At 28.8% G+C, this 24,820-nt stretch overlaps 1 long non-coding RNA gene across 3 annotated transcripts in view; it reads right to left on the bottom strand.

Annotated features, from left to right (window-relative positions):
- Nucleotides 1-23,890, bottom strand: part of LOC132740477 (uncharacterized) — a 102,662-nt gene extending 78,772 nt beyond the window's left edge. Inside the window, exon 1 of one of the 3 annotated variants that reach the window (XR_009627167.1) lies at nucleotides 23,834-23,890. This is a non-coding gene — a long non-coding RNA (uncharacterized LOC132740477). Of the gene's footprint in view, nucleotides 1-288; nucleotides 354-4,166; nucleotides 4,342-23,833 lie in introns of those variants that run through there. The other 2 variants (XR_009627165.1, XR_009627166.1) reach the window with 2 other exon arrangements.
- Between the last annotated feature and the right edge of the window lie 930 nt (nucleotides 23,891-24,820).

The raw sequence follows: 24,820 nt of genomic DNA, 5'->3' as shown, positions 1-24,820 counted from the left end.
TTCATTGACGCCCTATAGTGTAAGCGCTCACATTAACGCGCTTTAACGCTATGTTTATATATAGCCCCAAATGACGTCACGTCAAAGTGTTATTACACTAGTGTAATATCGTTTTTATTCAATGGCTTTATTACACTCCTGCATTGCGGTTTATGTGATAAAGATGATATTGAACATCCAACCACAGATGAATGCATGTTTATACGAAATATAAGATATAATAAAAAGTGTGTTATTGCCCAAAATATATTATTTGAAATCGGCGAAAAAAGAAAGACCTCGACATACCTTTGTTAAATCCAAACTACACAGATATGTTTATAAACATAATGCGACTTTATACTATAGACATTGTAAGCAAAGGAAACATTTATCTTTTGAGAAATGATAAAATTGTGTACCAAAATTCAAACATTTAATCATGAATACTTACGTAATGTTAGATTGGCGTGTATATGTTTTTTACGTATAAAGATAAATATTATGATCATTGACATACATTTAATTTTGAAAAAAAAAATCTAAATAAAATATATATAATGTTTTTATTAACTTGGCTGTGAAAACAGATTTAAGTGTTTCTGAAACATGGACGACGACTTGTATGCATCAGATGACAAGGTTTTATGCTCAGTAAGGCTATAGATTTAAGTACCTTTGTATAACAGTTAAAGTTAAGATCTTTTCATACTTTATTGTCTTGCATTGCACTCGTTCTGTACAAAACTGTAAATACCTTTTGTACAAAACTATGCATACCTTTACGAATTCATGCGTTTGTGTTTAAGTCATCTAACATTTTGTATTGTTTATATTTGTGTGGTCTGTTCGAAATTTCAAAAGAAAATATATTCATAAGATAAAAATTCAAATTTAAAATGTAAAAATTACAATTCTTTTAATATGATTTAAAGACTTTAATCGTTTAATCAAATGTTAACTTGTAAACATGCATTGAAGTCTGAACATAAGGATTTCTAGCATATAAAATTTTAATAGACTTTTTTTTAGATTACTATTAAGTGTGCGAGAAACACTGTATAGCTTGGTAAAGAATAAACAGGCTTCCGAGGAGATATTATGTTTATGATATAACCCTGATAATGTTTATCAAACGCTTTATGCTCTGAGATCATGCACCATGTGTAAATGATTTTGAGCACTTATTTATCAAAATATACTATTCTATTTGACAAATCATGTCGAAATAATTATATAAAACTAGGAATTGGAATGCATTCAATACACATTTAAAGAAGTAGGTGGTGAATATAAGTTAACGTGAAGAACGGAAATGTATACTTTGCGAAATAAAATGATATTCACGACGAAGAACATGTCCCCATATGTTAAAACCCATTTACGACTTCGAACTATTGTATAGGAAATGTAGGGAATTAAAGAAAAGATCTTAATGATTTATTTTGGTTTGTCAAAGTACTCATATAAAAATGCCGAAAGCGAACTGGTGTAGCATTGTTTATCACATGCTTCGATTGTTTTAATAATAAATGTGCCAAACACAATGGCAATATGCAATAAATAAATGAATTATTTGACCTTTTAGTCTTGTAATAAAGCATTCAAATGTCAAATTACTGCCGACTTAGACTAGATTAACTGGGATAAAAGAGAGAAAAAAATCGCTTTAGAATTTCTTGTGAGTATCAAATACCACGAATAGCTTTCTTTTCGTCTGAAAATCTTTCCAAAGATTATACTGTAACTAAATATTCAACCAAAAATGAAAAAAGAAAGGTCAAAAAGGGAGACCACAACTTAGTGGACAACACATAACCTAAATCTAACTTAACGTTTATTATGCTCCCACTCGACTAAAACATTGTTTATTGCATACATTCTATCGCACACGCTCATAATTTGTATATTTGTTCTTTAATATATATGATGTTTGGTTTTAAAGACACGAATGTTTTTCCATTTAGTTTCTTTCACCATAAATTGTACAATGATCGTGTCTTCTATTCTAAATGTCTTGAAATTTCAAGCAATATTTGTCATTCAAACGCAGCTGCATCATAGATAACATTAAACACTCCATAAACTTTGCATTACGATAGCTTACATATATTTGATCAATTAACTGATATCATGCGTATTCACAGAATAAAAAATGTAGGAACAGTCGTTTATATTGAGGATATTTGTTAAGTGTAAGATCGGAATATATTTCACCGAGTGAGCACCAAAAGGTATATTTCACGAGTGGCACAGCCACGAGTGAAATATGAACTTTTGGTGTTCACGAGGTGAAATCTATTTCGATCTTACATTAAACTAAACACATTTTCTTTTTATTATATGCACAGAAACGTTTAAAAAGACATTTTAATCTAGTACTAAATGAAAAGGGCGCCAAATAATAATACAACGTGACGTCATTTATTTGGTTTTCAGTACTGAGAACGCTTGTATTTCACTGAAACAACGTAACGGGCTCAAATATTCAAAACAGTGAAATTATCAAATTGATAATTTCACTGTTTAAAACAGTGAAATTTTCAGTTCTTATTTCACTGATATATTTCTATAAACCACCGAAAAGCATGTAATAAATATTATTTAATTTTATTGTCATCGTATTTTCTTACATGTAATTTAATTTATGTAATTTATGTTTTGTTATAAAATTGTTATAACATTTTGTTTGCACATAAGTTATTTTTGTATTGTATATTTGTATTGTATATAATTTGTATAATATTATATTTCTTATAACACATCATAAATATTTTGAACAAAGTTTTTCATCCTTTTTATATCATTAATAATATCATTAAACAAAAAAAACAATGCAATGATTTAATCATTGGTAATGAAAATAATATTTATGTTTGAAAATTTTCAATTTTTGTTCAATATTTTTTTTCGATGAAAAACTTATCTTTACTTTACAATATATTTTGTTGTACTTGTTCTTGCTTTAGTTCCAACAAATATCGAAAATAGAAATATCACCATTCATGTATCTTTGTAAAACAGTGCCTGTTTTGCGAAAAAGGCGTTCAACGTAAAAATTAACGATAATCAAAGTTTAATTCCATTAACAAACACTGCCCTCATGAAAAATAAAACCATCTTCACCTGAGATTTTTGCTATCATTAACCTCTATGGATCTTCTTTATTAAGATTTATTATGATCTGACTGGAATAAATTATATTTTAATTGACTTTAAACTTAATTTTATTGCCATAAATGCAGCAAAACAACGGTATATCTTATATGATAGTATTGCATAATATTTGAATGACATTATTCAGCGACGTGCTTCATATATCAAGTTTAAAGGATAGGCTGGGATCAAAATTATAAGAGCAAAATAAATATTTTTTTTATCAATTCAAGCCCCGTAAACACTTGTGAAGTATCGATACACTGTGATAAAATATCAAGAACAATTGCTATACCTGCAAAATATTTACATTAAGATTGTATCTTTAATATTTGTGACAAAATAGATATTATCATGACATCAGGTTGATTTTATGACATAACATAATCAAGCCTCTTAGATTACATTTCATTATTATTAGAACATTTATATTTACTAAAGAATAATGAAATATTGATTAAGGAGTTGGATCATTAATTCCTATATTTTTATATTGCTACATGTATTCCGATTTCCGATTTCAATCCTTGCACAGTTGTTGAATTAAACAACATCTGCAACATAATAATATTTTAAAGGCACATAATGCCTAACAAACGATTGATCTGTTTTATTTTTAGAAAAGGTAAACAAATTTAGTTTTATAGCATATGAATAATGGTTTTAGAGCATGTTTAATGCTTGTCACCTGCTTAAAATATTGCTGAATGTAAAAATATTTGGTTGTCATAACATTGGCAAAATGTAAACAAAATTATAGTATTTTGACATCCATACAAAATACCAAATTACACTAATTGTACTTAATGCCAAAAAGCAACAGAAGAAAAAGATGGTTTAGGTAAGTGGCCAATGAGTACCTTTCTAGACTAAAGAGTACATCAAAAAACGTTTGCCTTTAAGGCAAATTAAGCTGTCCCTTTATACATGTATATTTTTACGAATTTAACCAGATTAAATATTATAAACAGTTAAATATTTATTGATTTAAAAAATATGTCGAATAAATTAAAGAATAGAAAAATGCCTACCAAATGTGAAATATCCATCACTAAATAAAATTTATCCTTGACCACGACATCTTTAATATTGAATTTAAATGCATAAGTCATAGCTGAATTGTATAAAATATACATTTCATTCAATGTTTATAACCATTTTTGTTTACAATAACTTAGGTATTTCATCTAAAGTGCATATGACACAGCTGCAAATATCAAGTTAACTGTGCAGTAAATACTTATAGTAAATAAGTGAGACCTTAAAGCTACATTGACAAGTTTATGGTAGATTTTAAAAAGTTTTTTTTGTGGGGCCCCTGCTTTTGGGTTTTTAAAAAACTTTAAATTAAAATGGCCGGTTGCTGAGCAAAATTTATCGTTTTTTCGCTTTCGGGAAAGAAAGAAATGTATAATGTTTTAATATTTTTTTTTGGAATTAAAAATACTACTATTTTAATTTTTTGTAACATTTTGACAAAAAATTCATTTCACGCTTTTTCTTCGGGGAAAAATGCATCTGAAAAGCCCCAAAACTTTTTTTACATTTTGGGAATCAGTTAACCTTTCATAAAAGGGGAAAAAATGTATTTTTTTTCTGAGGAAAAAAAATTTAACCTTTAAAATATTATAATTGGGTTTGGGAACAAAAAAAAGAAATTTCAACATCTTTTTAAAAAAAACCCAAACCCTTTTAATGGTTTTTAAAAAAACCTATGAGTGTAAAACAGACAATGTGACAGACTACAAACAATTAGAGGCAAGAAAATTTAAACTATACAGCTACAATATTTATATAGTAACTACAACTTTGAATGTTGAGCATTTTTTTTAAATGATGTTTAATAATCACAGAAGGGTATGTTTAACAACTGATGATCAGTAATGTGTCGTTAAGGTAGCAAAAACATGTCTCCTATATGTAAAAACACATGCATTTACGACTTTGATCTATTGTATAGGAATAAGAAATATTCGTTTGGGCTAAAAAAACAGAGTCTCTTTGAATCGGGTGAATAATAAAAGATAAGCATTAAAAAGCTCACAATACAACAGTTCAAATGTAGGAAATCAAAGAAAAGATCTTAATGATATATTTTGGTTTTTCAAAGTACTCATATAAAAATGCCAAAAGCGAACTGCTGTTGCATTGTTTATCACATGAATCGATTTTTAAATTTTAAAAATTTGGAAAAACCAATGACATGATGCAAAAAATTTAAACCCAAAAATTCGAACCTACGTTTTGTAAAAAAGGGCTTTTCAATTTAAAATTAAACTCCCCGATTTAGCCCGTTTTTACTGAGATCAGGATAAATAACTTTAAAAATTTTTTTCCGTGAAAATAACCGAAATAACAAAAAGTTTTCTTTCATAAAGGGGAACAAAGCAACTTATTTTTTAAAAAAAAATGAAAAGAAGATCAAGGGGGAGGCATAAAATTTTTGCATATTTTTATCTTAAATCCCTTTTTTTTGAAATGTATATTAAATAAGGGAATTATTTTCCCCCGTGTTTCTTTCAACAAAAAATGTACAATTATCGTGCCATCTAAAAATACGGACAATATTTGTCGGTCAAACGAAACTGCATCATTAAATGCTATGCACAGATAACATTAAACACTCCATTAACTTTGTATTACAAAAGCTTACATACATGTGATCGATATACTGATATTAGATATTATGAGTATTCACGGACTAAAAATGTGGGTATATTTCAATACGAGTATACGGCATTGCGGGGGAGAGTCGATTTTATTATCATTGTGTTTTCATAGATGCAATCTTTCTTTCTTTTTTTGTTCACAGATGCAATTAAATTTATGTAAATATGTTTTGCTATAAAATTGTTATAACGGTTTGTTTGCACTGAAGTTATATTTGTAAATTTGTATTGTATATAATATGTATAAAATTGTATTTCTTATAAGTAAACACATCATAAATATTTTGAACAAAGTTTTTCATCCTTTTCATATCATTCATCAAAATGACGTATGCAAATATTACTGTAATCTTTCATTTTTCAGCGTTTTTTTAACGTTTCTGACAATCAACAATGTAATAATTAAATCATTGATAATGAAATAAATATTTATGTTTGAAAATTTCAATTTTGACTTAAAATTACGATTAAAAGAAATATTTCAAAGTACAATGTACTTATCAAAACGATCACTAAATTAAAAAGTCAATTTTTGTTCAATAAAAAATACGAAAAACAACTTACCTTTACGTTAAATATATTTTGTTACACTTGTTCTTGTCATAGTTCCAATAAACATCAAAAATAGAATTAATTTTAATGTTATAATAGTTCAAAATTTACCCGTCAAAGTGTTGCTTTTGTAAAAAGTCTTAGCAAACGTGCTTTTGCTGGCATGACACTTTCTAGTATTTATTATTTTAGCAAAATAAATGCGAAAATAATACTTCTCTATTAACACGCCGCAAAGCAATATACTCACTCACTACTGTCCGATAATCTTTAACTAACTATCCCACTAATTGTTGGCAACTCCTATAGGTTGAACAAATACACTTGCTAGTAGGTTAATCATTTATTTGCTCGTTTGTTTGGTTTGATTTTACGGCACATAAACACAATTTAGGTCATATGGCACCGAACTGGAAAGGTGATTTGTGTCTAATCTCGGGAGATACAAACTTAAAGCAACACCAGGGGTCAAAAACCATCTCACATGCTGGAGGTAAGAGATGCATATACTCGAGAAATTCAAACCCATTAGTCGCCTCTTACGATTTAGCATTTTTAGGTCATTTTGCACAATAAAAATGATTAAGTAGAAAACAACGTAAGAGAATGATATGAAAATTTGAACACAAGTTATTGTTTCAGACCTACTTCAAAGGATTTACAAAATATTACAGGTCCATCATGCCAAAGCAAACTAAGTGAAGTCCCTTTATGAAATGCATGGAAATCTATAGAGTACTTATTATGTTCTATACAAAATGGAGCTTATGTAATAACTTGTAATAACATACCATTTTCTTGCATAAATATGTAGATGGAAGGCAATCTTGACTGTCAGTGCATTTAAAAAAAAATTGTAGCTGTGACAATTTATCATTTCTATCCAAAACAATCACTGCATGAATGAGGAGACATTAATCTTTATATATTGATTTTTAATTAATCATTTGTATATCCTAACCTAAATGGACTAAATTCATGAAAACGATTCAACATGTTTTACCTTTCACTGTTGTTATCTTTAAAGATAAAGTTTGTCCTGTCATTATGTGTGTAGGGTAGGGGAGAATCAAACAGTTAGTAAAAAAAAGAAATATTTTTCACACGAAGAAAAATGTGTTCTTGCATATAATAATACGATATATTGTTTTTGTCGGTCCTAATCATGATTGAAGATATGTTTAACTTATACATTTGTATATCTTTTTTAATACATATTGATTTTGAAAATGAATGATAAGCGAGTGAGTGAGATAAGTATGAGGGCAAAATAAATATATGTATTCTTTCAACTTAGATCCTGACAGTAAAAACACTCCCCTTTAAAGTTGTGAATTATCAATTCTATCAAATAATATATCACTTACATTAAATTAACGTCGAAATATTTACTTTTGGTTAAATTGTATTGTATTTAAGTTATGTGACGAAAATCAATTTTGTTATGACATTTGATTGATGTTATGACAAATTTAAATCTTAACAAAATTATATTTAATTAGTATTAGAAAATTAATATTTACTCAAGAAATATGGAATATTAATTAAGTGTTTTGCACCGACAATGCTATCTTTCAGAACAGTTAATAAGATACTTCCTGTGATAGAAAAATGTAGATTCATACAGATATTTTTTAAAAACATGTGTTTGGGTTTCATGTCATAGAAACTGTTTAAAGTTAAAAACATTTAAAGGGTTCTTGCATGCTTTCCCCTGATTTTTTTATTTTTTAATTATTTACTATTGAGTAAATTTTAATATGGAAATTTTATTTTCCAGCAAAATGACATACGCCCCGGTCAAAATGATTTTTTTGTCCCGGGGTAAAATCCATCAAAACTCAATGACTCACTAGCAATAAAATTTTTTTAATTTTAAAAAATAGGCTAAAATTTTAACAAAATCACAAAAAGTAAAGCTTTTTTGGAGGTCTGCGATACTAAGTTGTTTGAAAAGTCTGCATTTCACTTAACGGATCTAGGGTTGAACGTTACTTGGGTCACGACCCATTTTCCTCAGATTAAACCAGTTTTAGGTTGTAGTAAGCGGACCGAGTAGTGATTTAAATAAGTTTTTAGAGCTAAAATAAGCATAAACTTAAATTCGTCATTAATCATCAAATGTACTGTAACATTACAAAAGAATGCTACAAGACGTGTTTTTTATATTTGAAGGCTATTTTTTGATAAATCTTAATCAAAATATGTCTTGTCACTCCTCTTGTAAGAATAGAGGAAAACGGAATCCCTAAAGAACGCACAAAACGACAGAACTCATCACAACATAATAAGTTGCTGGTGTAGAAAGTATTACTTAAATAATGTGTAACACATGCTTAATCGTAAATTTAAAACATCATTGTTTTCATTAAAAGTATTTGTTCTGATTTTATCAATAAACAGGCAATTTTTATTTTTCATTCTTTTATTGTCGACAGCCTAATACAACTTTATATCCTTGCAATATGCCATACGGTTTAACGATTTCCCGAAATAAATTCAAAATTACTAAAACGGGGGATGCTGTTGGTGTGCAGAATACAATACCCATCGGTTACTAAATCATTAAAATTGATATTTTTTAAGAAAAAAATTACAAGCGAAACTTAATTTGGCACTTTAATTCACAAATAATCTATCAAAAAGAAATAAACGTAAAGTTTGAGCAAGGAACTCAAAAATGATATTTGAAGAAGATAAGCGTTAAATTGAAATACATTTAATTAGAATTCACATATTCAATGGTGATGAAACATTAATGCTCAATCTAAAACTCGCAAAAGGAACACTGTTTTTTACGACAACTACTTTGTTCAAAATTAGACACATTATTTTATATTCGGTTTATATCATATCCTAAAACAGTGAGGCATAAAGATATCGATACATATTCGTGGTGATATTTAATCCCATATTATGTAACCGTGGATTGCATTGACATTTATTTCCACAATTTTCCTTACATTATGTTTTCAAAGTTTTGTGCTTTGTCATATGATCGCTAGTCCTTATGGTTAAGTTCATATATAAACCTTACATTTTATTTTATTATCGAAATATGGTTATAATTACATTAAAAAAAATAAAAGTCAAGGTTATTTATCATTTCCCCTTTTTTATTATACCCATTAGGTATTCATACAGTGTCTACATATAGCCGTTATGAATACCTCTCCTAAGGTTGTGAAGTACTGTCTGTTTATTGACTCCCATTTTCTTTGCCATTCAATAATAAAGAAATCTAGTTACTGTCAGTCGTCTGGAATAAATGGTGATAAGAATATTTGACATTATCCCAGACTGACAGAGGCAAATTTACCAAGTAAAGCGGTAAATTCTACAATTATTTCCATATGAAATTCTTCTGTTATCTCTAGGTGCGTTCAGAAGACTGGACGCCCTGATTTTCTGAAACAATATCTTATCTTAGGGGTAATACGTCAAAATTGTGAATCTGAAGCAGATGGAGATAGGGATTGACTGAAGTGGATATATATATAAACAGTATAAAATTGTTCCAATTTTAAAATTCTTCCATAGATTTACTGAAATACTTTATTCCCATATCATTTCAAAAGAAAAAAATGATAAGAAAATGAATTATACATTTAGTTCAACAATAAAGAAAAAATATTTCACATAATAAAACAAATTTTATAGACGTATATAGTAAAGTTATAAATACAAAAGAACAAAGCCATATCTTTCGAAAGCGCCTTCAAAGAACCTGAATATCACTTTTTATAATAAATAATAATAATAATATTAATAATAATCATGATGTAGCGTAATAACGTTTCAATCGACAACCAATACATTCACACACAGTTTTACCTCACAATTGAGAGGGCAAGATATCCATTTAAGCGAAGGGAGGGGGTAATAAAATTGACATATTATATTATATCACAATAACTGTTTGGTAATAAACAATATTTACTGGAAAAAAAATGTATCTATGATGAACACTTCCGACAAGCTATGTCATAGCTAATATGTTACATAGATATTTCATTTACAGAATAATCTTACACGTGAATTAGACAATATGCCATGCGTGTCCATCTTCTTCAAAGTGTAAAATTAATGTTTACAAGATGGCATAAACACAAGTTTTAATCTCAAATTATTTCAAAATAAAGCACTTAAAATATCATAGCAAAATTATATAAGTTTTATAGACGTTTCGTTCAGCATACCGGTATATCATAAATCTAATTAATAAATCATGTCAATCTAATTAATCTACTTAATTACAATAATATTTTTAATAGTTTCTCCCAATGATTTTTGCTTCCCAATCTTGGCGCTACATGACTAAAACTGAGTTTTACAGCGTAAACAATAGAAAAACAACTCTAACGTCACATAAGGATATATAGTCAATAAATCATGTACTATAATATTGAATATATTGATACAATTTAGTTTATACAAATTACACTATTTCATCCGAGATGTACACTGTAAACTAAAAGATATTGAATAAACATAAGGCAGAAAAACGCATTGCATTGTCATTTTAAACAATCACTTCCAACATCAAATGCAAAATGTAAATGCTGCAAATGTCAACAGAGTATGTTTGTGTTTATAAATCATAATTGCTGAATAAAAATAGCAATGAAATTCCTACATGTTAGCACAAGTCTCTTTACTACAAGAAGTTGACTATAAAATGCTTAATTAATCATATTGTGTAGCTACTGGTATCAAATGTTTCCTTTGTTGCCTTTGCAATAACGGGCATTTAAAACTTATTTCTATAAGCATTGCCTGCACAAATATTGCTACAATTTCATTTAACTTTGTTAATTTTATTCTACATAAGCTGATTTAGCATCATATGCAATGCAATCAATAACAGACAATTAATTTCTCTTCAGTTCTATGTTTACTAAGCAATTTTATTAGACAGTTGACTTTGTTGCACAAATAATATCTTTGTTTTGAATTGTATATATTAACATAACTTGTAATGCAAATTTCTAAAGCAGTGTGTATTGGTTGATAGTCAATTCCTGAATTAAAAAGAATAAAACTAGTATGATATGTTCTTGCAATTTCAAATATGATATAATCACAATGCCTTTAAGGGCAGCCTATGGTATTTGGGCTTTTGGAAGTTTCAAGTCAAAACCTTCAAAATGTGAAAGAATACACAGTTATTTGGTCTCTATGAAAACAATTTATTACTTAGTTTATATTAAAAGATGTGCAACAGAAACATTGTTTCCATGCTTACCCTAGAGTGTAGATAATAGATTTAAATTAAACATATTGACATTTTAATAATCGAAAAAGTGATCAACAACTGGCAAAATAATTTATTTTATTTAATATTGATAACTATTTGTCTCTTACAATCAACATATTTGTAATCGGACACGCATTTGTGTTAACGCAATATTTACTAAAAGGCCAAAATTGCCGTGAATTTACAGATGAAAAATACCAACAAAATATGAAAACAAATATCAACAAAGAATGGCGGCACTCAATAAACGCATACCTCAAAACATGCCAGCATTACCGGACCACAAGTATCAAAGAAGCATTGTTGCTTAAATATGTATATTCTAGACATGTTTGTTCATGAATTGTCAAATACATATATAACCGTTGTGCTATTTTTATGAATAAATTTAATAAATAATTCCTAAATGACAAAAGACAGATATAGTGAAAATTTCATTTTTGATTTCCTTTGTGGAAATAAAGGCAGTGGTATTATTGAATATCTGCAGCTGTCTCTATGTATTTATTGTCCGCATATTTTGTAAAAAAGTCTGTTTAACTGAAAAAAGTTTTTAAATTTTAATCCCTCTGGTTAATTTTTTGGAAAAAAACATAATTTTTTTATTACCCCACACCCTTTTTTGTAATGTTAAATTTTCCCCTAGGCCCCCTGGGGGTTATTTTTACGTTAAGCAAGGTACAACCCTGACTAAGAAAATTTGGGAAAGTTACCAAAAGGTTTAACAGTATTTTTTTAACAGTATAAAATCTGGTTTACTGGTCTATTTTCCCAAATGAAAAAATTAAAAGGGGCGCCATTTTTTTTCTTTGATTTATTCCTTAAATTTTTCCCCGAAAAAGTATCACCAAAGGGAAATGACCCCTTACAAAATTGTTCTTTGCACTCGGGTATAAATATCTTTTTGTTGAATAGTCAAAAAGTTAACATCCGTTTGTTGAATAGTCAAAACGTTAACATCCATTTTCAACGGAAGTAATTGTAATGTGTATAATTTTTTGTCAAACTGGAACATGCAGACGATTATCACAAAGGATTATTTAACTATTTTAATCAGTGAAACGTTACAGAGAGACATCTGTAGGATATCATCGTTATTTTGTAAATGCACTCTGTCATAAACCATGCGAAGAATGGATACAGCAGGATCAGATTTCACAGATCATAACCTTATAAATGTGCTAGCGTTTTGTTTTTTAACTAAAACACAGCTTATTGTATGTTTATGACTGGTAGATATCATCACTTGCTTAAAGAATAAAAGAAAAACAGCTTCTCAAGTAGGCCTGCAGTACACTTCAAACTTGCAAGGTAAGGACAGTTTAGTAATGGCTACTCTTGGTTTATTTAAGATACAGTTCAATTTTGTTTACAAATTCAGATCATCACAGTAATTGTTCGGGGTAATAAAATAAATAACACATGGGTTTATGTGTAACAATAAAGAAATATCATCCCTTGTACGCCTCGGGTCACAGTATTGTCCTCGGGATGATATTTTTACTGTTACACACAAACCCATGTGTTATTTATATACTATATCCTCAGTCAGACGGAATTTATGTATCAAGTTATGAGGTAAATTATATAATCTTAACAGATATATATTGTCTATCTACTTTCTCATGAGAACATAGACAAATCAAATTGTTCCAAGTAATATGATTTTTTTCTGTCTTTGGTTATGAACATGCGTAGGTACCCATGCTCGAAATTGCGGACAGGGGGATAAACTGTTAACTGACACCCCGTTACTGGCATTTGTCGGTAAATGAATAGTATTTTTACTAGCTATTTAACTTAGTCTGGAAATGACGATTAACTTAAGGTCAATTTCCTGTTTTCATAATCGAGTTTTATGATACATTTGTGTTGCAATTCATGAAGCAAAATCGTAATGGACGGTACTGTCAAGTGCAATCGACCGTCCACGCCCCCTACCTACGGCTTAAGTTAATATGGGAATGGTAGAATTTTGAATTGAGGAACATCCGTAGATATTTTTATACGGCAGTTATCATGGAACCTTCAATGTGACATGTAAGTGTCATTCCATATCAAGCGGCATATGATCCCCAAGAAATAGACAGTGTGTGTCCTTAACGGCCGGAATCAAACAAATGGGATTTAGAAAGGGGAACATGCGCTTACGAATATGACGATGTATAAAGAAAATTTGAAATTTCTTATTTCTAAATTGTAATTTAGTACGCAAAACATTGGAGAAACAGCTTGCAATTGTACCATTTAATTTGTTTACTGATTTATTTTAAAAGCTAGATGAATCTTAATTGTATGTATGACACATCAAACCAATTTCATATCCATGTACGTTATTATTTTCATAGCAGACTGCAAAGTATTGTAGCAGTTAAATTGACATTTACTATGAAGTAATCCGTAACGTGTCAATATCAGTTATAAAAACTTTACAAAGTAAATAAAACAAAAAACACAAAGAAACTTGACTTTACTAGATCTTAAACACTATTTATAACCAATGAAATAGCATCGTATAAGTACTCATTTAATTCGAATCAATCCCTTTTATATTGCATTTGGCCAAAATGTTTTTAGATACCCTATGTGTTCATTCACGATACATTGTGCACAAATACGATTTAGTTCATGAATGTAATGTATAGGTGTGAATCAGTGCTGGCGCATGATGTTTTTATGTATTTCATCATGTAATCTGATTGCACCTGTCATGATTTGAAGCAGGTTAAAAAATCTCGTACATGTACTTTATAGGAGTTATCGCGCCCTAAATATGTTAAAATCAAATGAATATTGAATAGATAATATGCGAATAAAATCTTTGAACGACGTTAGGTTTATATTTACCATATCTTTAAAGATGTAAGGAAAAAGGAGAAGAATTGTATAAAACTCAGTCTTCCGTTCTGATCCTTTTCTTAAATATAAAAATGTTTGATTTATATTGCATATGTATATATGTAAATGAATATATTCGGGAAATAAATATGTTTCAACTGAAAGATGTGTATTATTACATGAGGTAATGTTGCTTTTGCTTTTAAGGTCAACATATAATTCGCATACGTTTATGTGAATAAAGTTTGATCAAATATTTATTTTGTATTACATATACCCACTAGAAACTGTTTTAATACACAAACAAAAGTTTAAATTCTGTGGGAAAACAACGACATCAACAATTTCATTAAAATATTATTAGCAAACTTACAGGTGAACTATAAAAATAAACCATGAAATATAAGTAAATCGAAATACTTTTATTTATAAGAATAAAAGTATCACAGCAATCATCGTATAACAAACAACTGATTTAAAACGAAAATACAACAAAGTGAATTTATGTAGAGAATCTGAGCAAAAGCTTTATTCTCATAAACATTACAAGAAACCAGATTGAAATATGTCTATTTAGAGGATCTTTGCACGTGATTCTTACAAATATGACGTATAAGATATTCTAAGGCGCTCGCTATGTTGTCTTTAGTTTGATTTCTTTAGTGATTTATAATTAGCCATGCAGACTATATATTAGAGTTTTTCAAGCAAGCATTATCTCCCCTGATAGACATAATCTTGACTAAGATAGAAAAATAATTATAAGATCATCATATTCTTATTGACTTTACATTGTAATGTGATGTCGGCATGATATCGGGTAACACAAATCAAACGATAAAACAATGGCAGTAATGAATAGTTCACTTCAAGTATATTAAAGCACAATTCCTTTAATCATGCAAGTATATATGTTTTATAAAATGATATTCAAGCCGGATAAAACGGAAATCGCTGTACTTTGTCTTGCAAGCCAATTCCATTCAATTGTACCCTAATTTGCGATAACCATCACATGTCCGTCTAAACACTGTACCTTTTTATCTTTTTTAAAGTACCTTCCTTGCAATTGCAGAAAGTAGTCTTGTTTATATACTGTGATATAAAGTGTAGTTAAAGACGTATTTTAACCTATTGATAAACTACTTGATTGTTTTAAATGGTATTGGGTAAAGCTTTGTACAAACCTTGCCTTTAAGTGCAGTTTTGCAGTTAATGGCAAAAGCTAGATACATTTTTTTGTAATTTCTTTGGCATTGTATTCAACTTTGGTAATTAATATACATTTGTAAAATTGCGTATGTTAGAATAACCATGATTGCTTAACGTCATTCTAAATCATTCCAATCTCATTTTATTAAGAAATGAATTGCAAAAGTATTTTTTACCAAAGAGGCCCATTAGCAATAGTTTAAGTTTAAGTTAATATGTCGATCTTTTCTAAACTGACTGACTGATTGTAAGATTAAATGTTTCATAAAAAATGGTTATGTTTTAAGATGAGACCACTATGTCAATCTTTTCTAAACTGACTGACTGACTGATTGTCAAAACAAATGTTCCAGAAAAATGGTTATGTTTTAAGATGAGGCCACTATGTCAATCTTTTCTAAACTGACTAATAGCAAAAACAAAATGTTCTAGAAAAATGGTTATGTTTTAAGATGAGGTCACTTTATAGTAGCTATTCATTTAGAAATGCCTTATTTATCAATGTATAAATCTATGAATGTCTATTATCAATTTATCAATGTCTATTTTAGACATTGAGTAGCAAAACAATGATAGTTTAAGCTAGTTTAAAACAAATTTATTGTAGATATGCCGTACAAAAAAAGATTGTTCGAGTTAAGTTTTAAAAAATTAATAATAGTTATTAATTTTCAATATTGTCAGAGCTGCCATAAAAATACTAATTTTAAACAGTACATGTATATTATTAGACTTAATGCGAAGAAAACTTAAACATGCTTGTTTAATAAATAGAGGATATTGAATGCGTATAGGTTTAATACTAAAGTTATTGAACGAGTTGAATAAAATCATATTATGCGAGCCTCTGGCGAGCATAATACATGTAATATTGTTTTTATTGAACGAGCTCAATATATTTAGTATTGAATCTTCACGAATATAATATTCTATTTATCACATATATAAAACTAGAACGGTAAACTGTTAAAAAGAGTCATTTTTCATTGACGCGCCTATAGTGTAACGCTAACATTAGCGCGCTTTAATGCAAATGACGTCACGTCAAAGTGTTATTATACTAGTGTAAGATCGTTTTTATTGAATGGCTTTATTACACTCCTGCATTGCGGTTTATGTGATAAAGATGATATTGAACATCCAACCACAGATGAAATGCTTGTTTATACGAAAAATAAAACATAATAAAAAAGTGTGTTATTGCCCAAAACATATTACAAAAATGTATTTTAAATCGGCGAAAAAAGAAAGACATACCTTTGTTAAATCCAAACTACACAGATATGTTTATAAACATAATGCGACTTTATACTATAGACATTGTAAGCAAAGAAAACATTTATCTTTTGAGAAATGATAAAATTGTGTACTTCAAACATGTAATCATGAATGCTTTCGTAATGTAAGAATGGCGTGTATATGTTTTTTACATATAAAGATAGATAAATATTATGATCAGTGGCATACATTTAATTTTGAAAAAAGATCTATTCTAAATTAAATAAAATGTTTTTATTAACTTGTGAAAACAGATTTAAGTTTTTCTGAAACATGGACGACGAATCGTTCTGTACAAAACTATGCATATCTTTTGTACAAAACTATGAATACCTTTACGAATTGATGCGTTTGTGTTTAAGTCATCTTACATTTTGTATTGTTTATATTTGTGTGGTCTGTTCGAAATATCAAATACACATTTAAAGAAGTAGGTGGTGAATATAAGTTAACGTGAAGAACGGAAATATATACTTTGCGAAATAAAATGATATTCACGACAAAGAACATGTCCCCATATGTAAAAACCCATTTACGACCTTGAGCTATTACATAGGAAATGTAGGGAATCAAAGAAAAGATCTTAAAGATATATTTTGGGTTGTCAAAGTACTCCTATAAAAATGCCGAAAGCGAACTGGTGAAGCGTTGTTTATCACATGCTTTGATTGTTTTAATAATAAATGTGCAAAACACAATGGCAATATGCTATAAATAAATCAATTATTTGACCTTTTAGTCTTGTAACAAAGCATTCAAATGTAAAATTACTGCCGGCTTGGACTAGATTTACTGGGATATAAGAGAGAAATCGCTTTAGAAAATTTCTTGTGAGTAACAAATACCACGAAGAGCTTTCTTTTCGTCTGAAAATCTTTCCAAAGATTACACTGCAACTATATATTCAACCAAAAATGAAAAAAAGAAAGGTCAAACAGGGAGACCACAACTCAGTGGACAACACATAACCTAAATCCAAGTATATTATGCTTACACTCGACTAAAACATAGTTTAATGCATACATTCTATCGCACACGCTCATAATTTGTATATTTTTTCTTTAATGTAAATGATGTTTTGTTTTAAAGGCACGAATGTTTTTCCATTCAGTTTCTTTCAACACAAATTGTACAATGATCGTGCCTTCTAAATGTCTTGAAATTTCAAGCAATATTTGTCATTCAAACGCAACTGCATCATAAAATGTTATGCATAAATAACATTAAACACTCCATAAACTTTGCTACATATATGTGATCGATTAACTGATATCATGCGTATTCACAAAATGAAAAATGTAGGTCGTTAATATATTATAAAATTTTATCATAATTGTAATTTAATTTATGTTTTGTTATAAAACTGTTATAACATTTTGTTTGCACATAAGTTATTTTTGTATAGTAATTTTGTATGGTATATAATTTGTAAAATATAATACTTCTTATAACACATAATAAATATTTTGAACAAAGTTTTTCATCCTTTTTATATCATTAATTAAAAGGACGTATGCAAATATTTCTATAATTATGTAATAAATCATTTTTTCAGCGTTTCTTACAATAAACAATGCAATAATTTAATCATTGATAATGAAATCAAAATTTATGTTTGAAATTTTCAATTTTGACTGTTGCTTCAAAATTAAGATTAAAAATATATTTGAAAGCACCAATTAAAAATGTTCAAAATATCAAATACACATTTAAAGAAGTTTTGTTTGTTTGTTTGTTTAATTTTACGCCTTTTCCACAACTGAAATAAGCCGAAATTTGTTAACAAATTAATAATATGAGACAATGTAAAGAAATTTGTCTGCGATTAAAATGAACTGTTATGCACTTAAATGTATATAATCAATTGTCTAAAATGTCTTTGTTGTAATGAGAGTTGAGAAGAATTTTTAAATCTATCTATATTGGTAAAAATGTATTAAACATTGATAACAATTTGTCTCTTATAATCAACACATATGTAATTAAACAATCATATGTGTTAACGCAATATCTTCTAATATGGCAAAATGGCCGTCAATTTACAGATGAAAAGTACCCATAACTGTAGATAATAGATTTAAATTAAACATTGAACAAGTGATCAATAACAGGCAAAATAATGTCATGTATAAAGTAAGTTATAGAAGTGTTTCCATAGAAACCAAATACCTGTGTATTCTTTCACATTTAAAGTGATAATGAAAATGAAAATATTGATATTTTTTACAGAAGGTATCTCCAGAAATTGTCAATGACATATATATCCGTTGTTTTTTTATTGTGACAAAATTTTGTTTAGATTGGTAACAGACATAGTGAATATTTCATTCTTGAGTTTCCCTTGGGAAAATAAAGGCAGTGGTATTATTATATGTCTGCAGCTGTCTCTATGTCTTTATTGTCCGCATATTCTGTTAAACGTCTGTCAATACTGACAAAATCTTATCATTTCAATCATCTGGTATATTTTTGGAAGGAAACATACTTACTCTATCCTCAGCCAGACGGAATTTATGTATCAAGTTATGCGGTAAATTATATAAACTTAATAAATATAAATTGTCTATGTAATTTCTTCTGAGAACAAATCAAATTGTTGCCCAGTAATAAGATTTTACTGTGTTTCCTTATGAACATGCGTAGGTATTTATGCTTAAAATTGCGGACTCCGTTACTGAAAGTTGTCGGTAAATGAATATAATTTTTCTAGCCATCCAACTTAGTCTGGAAGTGATGATTCACATAAGGTTAATTTTCTGTTAACATAATCGAGTTTTATGTTACATTTGAGTTGCAATAGGCCCTACATGAAGCAAAATCGTAATAAATATAGAACAGAGAAAATAAGAATGCCTTAAGAGTCCTAAACTGCAAAATTGAAAATGTTCAGGCTCGGTTTGATTTAGCCTGGTCATGGACGGTACTGTTAATTGTAAACTACCGGGTCATGGACGGTATTGTCAAGTGCTATCTACCGTCTACGACCCCTAGCACCGGCTTAAGTAACTTTCAACATTTTAACATGAAAATTGGTAAAATTTTTAAGTAAGGAACATCCGCAGATGATATTTTACGGCGTTTATCATGGAACCTTCAATGTGACACGTGTCATTCCATATAAAGCGTCGTATAGTTCCCAAGAAATAGAAAGCGTGTGCACGTAATGAGAAAACAATAGGCAGAACCAAACAAAATGGAATTTTGAAAGGGGAACATACGCTTACGAATATGACGTTGTATCAAGAAAATTTGAAATTCTATATCTAATTTAGTATGCAAAACAATATTTACCTATTTATTATAATAGCTGGATGAATCCAGATTTTGAGTAGGTAAGCACCCAAATTGCTGGTAGGGGTAAATAGGGTGAATCCTGATCGCTGTTTAGGGTGCATCCAGATTGCTGGTCAGAGTGCATTAAGATTACTAATAATACTAGTTACGATGCATCAGGATTGCCTGTTTGGTGACAACCAAATTGCTTTCTAGTAATATGGCTAAACCATAAGCAGTTATATAAATTCACCTTAACCAGAAATCTGCTCTGTAACCTTCAATCTAAATGCACTTTTCCAGCAATCAAGATGCTAGCATTATGGTTATATCCTCACCAAATATACCGATACCCTGACTTCGATCTCGATTTCCCCTAAAAAGCGCTATAGATGTACCCTGACTAGCAATATCTATGTAACCTTAGTAGCAACCAGAACGTACCATAATATGGATTCACCCAAACACATCCTTACTAGAAGTTCTGATGACTAACCATCAAAATGGATACATCTTTACTAGCCATCTGAATGTACTGTATTCGGAAATCTTTGGCACCTAGCTATGGTAAATTTATATCCATATCGCTAGTAAGATAAAATTTATCATGCTAATAAAGGTACACTTAGATTGCTAGTTAGGGTACATCCAGGTTCTTATTAAAGGTTCATTAAAAAGCTAATTAGGTCAGATTGTTTGTTAGGCTGAAGTCAAAGTGCTTGTAAAGGTACATCTAGATTAAAGCCTGATGTATCTAAGTAGGTCAATATGTTTTCAAAAATTAGTTGTTTTCATATTCAGGCATATATGAGTATAATATTTTGTTTCTAATATTCTCTGGTGCAAAACAATGTGACATCACATTTTTTCATATAAACATTCTTGCTTAGATTTGCTATTAGTAAATGGATGCTGTTTTCTCACCTTTTTCACCAAAATAAACATAGTTGTAAACAAGTAGTCGGAAATGTTATCCATGTATAAATATTCCCTAAGCAGTACTGCTTAAACAAATATCAAATAGGATCCCTTGCATATATTCTTTAACAAAATAAAACGTATTTGTTTTGAAACATGTAATGAACAAACAATAAACAGGGATAACCCAGTTTGTGCCTAAAAATAAAAACATAAATGAAAACGAAACGAAAATAAAATAAACTTTTACCTACAACGTAAGCTTTTGAACCATATAATGTTTCTGAATTTTAATGTTTAATAAATAAAAATAAAAATTTATTTATTCATTTATTTTGTTAATGGCCCATTTTGCCTTAGAAATGCATTTTTATTTCTCATTTTTTTTTGGTATCTTGTTACAGTATCAATAAAAGACTTGTCACATAGATGAACTATCTTTTGCCTTCTTTGCTCCGTGGCAATTTGTATGATTATAGTGAATTATAGTGAATTAGTATTTTGTATGGGAGGCATAATATCACTTTGTTTACATTTTGCTACCTTTATGACACGTGACCTCATGTTCAGCGCTACTTTATTAACTTATAAAACATCTTACATGCTCTAAATCCATTATTAAGCATGTGTTTGAAAATTATAAACATTTAAAATAAATATGAATTTCTGAGCCATAATGTGCCTTTAATTGATAACACTTTATTTTATTTTTGAAAAAAGGAACCAAATTGTACAGCCTGGTTCTTGAATAAATGCTGACAGCACACCAAGTTGAAGTTGTCTAGTATTTAAATGGGGCTTCCAGACTTTACTACATTTGTATATCTTTAAGATAATGAATATTTGTTGTTATTTACTGAAAGCTTTTAAGTATCTCTTTGACAGGCATGAGTTTTACTTGTTACGGTGTGTTTATTTACTGCCATTTTCTTGTTGTTTAGTAATGAAGAAATCTAGTTATTGTCCGTAGTCTTGAATAAATAATGAAGATAAAATCGTTTGCCAGTTTATAAGGTTGACATATATTATCTAATCAGTAAAGAGCTAAGACTTAAAATATATTTTGTTTTATGATTCATACTAAATACTAACTACGTATTAGAATTCATTATATTACAGACCTTCCATTATAAAGCAATAAACCTTTTGTAACTAACACATTTACAAACATTTTGTTACTTATTTTATACAAGAACTATCTTGATGATAGTTTTTTTTTATAATGTTCTTACACGTTCTTTTCTGTCATCAACGTCAGTCGCTCATTTAATTGTTTTATCAAATTTAACAATAAAATAGTTTTACGTAAATAAATAACAACAGAAAACGCTTTATAACTCGTGTATTTACACTTTAATGGCTGCCTGAAAAGAAATACATGTAAACGAAATTAACCATTTATTCCTCGAAACACGCGATACATATTTTTTAATGTGCCGTTTTGTTTCCTTGGTGCATATCTTATCAGAAATTTCAATAACCTAATAGTACCACAAAACATTGTTCATGTCAGATTGACAGATATTGTTTAAAGATTAAAAACGAAATGTCCGTTTCACGCAAAGACATTTGAGTGAAAAAAAATATATAACAACGTACTCGATTTACCTTTTGTTACATTATTGTAAAATTATATACATATGTATCAGTTTATAAGTTTTGGTTCACTTTAAAGTTTTGTTGTTTTTTGTTCTTTTTTTTGTTATTTGTTGTTTTTTTTTTGTTATTGTTGTTTTTTGTTGTTGTTATTTTTATTTAATTTTTTTTGAATTCATAGAAACTGAGTTTACGTCCGATTTGAATATAAACATTACTGTCCAAAGATAGTTCTTATGTTGTTATGACTCGGGTTAGCAGATAGCATACTTGATTTATTTACCTTGAATCAAAACGAATTACATTTAACCTTTGATAGCAAATGACAGGGACTATGTTGATTCTATTTTTTTCCAAAGATACATTTGTAAGATATCCAGTACATGAGTAGTTTAATTATCATTTGAAAGCATCAATTGTGTATAAAGCAATTCATAAGGCCAATGTATTTGATGAACCTGTGCTGCGTTTCATAGAAAATCCGAAGTCTGAAATCAGTCTTTAATCAGTCCAAAACACAATTTTGTATTTATTATTCTATTATTCTATATTCTACAATAACTACATTTTTAACTCAGTCCTAAAATGTGTTTAATAACCTAACATTTAGGATGAACTCAGGACCTTCTACAAAACGCAGTCCAGGCGTTCACAAAACAAGAAAAAATATTTTTATTCTGTCGATCTATTTTATTCTTCTTCAGATCATTAGTTTATAAATATTTTCTTCCTGGACAAATTATATGCATATATTCAAATATGTACACTTTGAAAATGGATTTAAAAAAAGATATTAAATCTTATTAATCTTCCCCAAAATAAAAAGAGAATTTACGGAAAACATTAGGAAGTACAGATATAAGAGGCCGATGTGGTTTTTTGTCTTTCTGAAGAAATTGGGCGTTGCCATGGTTATTATTCAGACCGGAAGTGAAAAGGTGACGCACATCTAAGGAGCGATTTGTAGTATATATATTACAAATCGCTCCTTAGATTGCGTTACACACAATCACATAATTATTCATTTTTATTTCGTTATTTATTAAAAGGAACTGACCTCGAACATTCACAGCCCCTTCTTTTCTATAAAATTATGTGTACTCACCTCTTGGACTGAATACTTCGACAGCAAAGGTTTACCTCTCAATTAGTGCAAGTACTTATGAATCTGTAATGAAAATAACAAATGATTAGCTCATACTATCTTTTAAGGATAGTATGTATTGTGAAATTTTGCCTAAAATATCTAGATTAATTGATTGTCTTTCATACAGTCGTGGACCGATTGTATATCATTTCGTTTTATTTGAGCATCACACTTTGGTGATCTATTGATGAATTTTTAAAGCATGCATTTATACATTTGAAAGTTATTTACAGTACTAAGATTGCTTACTGTATGAAAGTTATAAATACTGTAAAAACGATGGTATAACGGCAAGCAAACTTTACTACAGTCAAGTAAAAATGTGGACGACAAGTTAAAAATAAATAAATTGCAAAAAAAAAAAACATTCTTCTCTGACTTAACAAGATAACCAGACAAACTGCCTAATATTCAATAAAAGCTTAAGGATTGTTGCAGTCTCTTTTTATATATAAAGAAAGAAAGACTGCACCGATTATAAATGGGAAAGGTTATCTTGGTAAAGTTAAGATGAATTAGAGTTTTAGATAAATACACACGATTCCTTTGATTCTCGAATGTTTTTCGTTTGTTTCGTATGTAAAACAAACAACAATAAAACTGATCTTAAGTCCGGTCGGTGCATAGGTGCAAAAGTGTACTAAGGTTTTCTTTGTGATAATGTTTTCTTAGAGAAATTGCACTACGTGAACCTATTGAAAGAAGATATTAAACGTAAGGTAAAAGAATGTGTTGATGTTTATCATAATTACCGGAATCAATTTTACGTATATATTTTCATTTTTGATTTTTAATAGATATTATACAAAATAAAGAAACGCAAATCATGACTCAATGAAACACATACATGTTCTTTTATAAAGTCGTGTTTCCTAATTATACCTCTTGTGTTTAGTAAAGTACAAATATCTTTTCATATTATTTTTTCAAAAAAAAAAAACGGAA

This window comes from Ruditapes philippinarum, unplaced genomic scaffold (assembly GCF_026571515.1).
Source record: "Ruditapes philippinarum isolate M1 unplaced genomic scaffold, ASM2657151v2 ctg550_1_1_1_1, whole genome shotgun sequence".
Taxonomy (NCBI): Eukaryota; Metazoa; Mollusca; class Bivalvia; order Venerida; family Veneridae; genus Ruditapes; species Ruditapes philippinarum.
The sequence above is the reverse complement of the archived record's forward strand: the minus strand, read 5'-3'. Positions and strand labels throughout refer to the sequence as shown.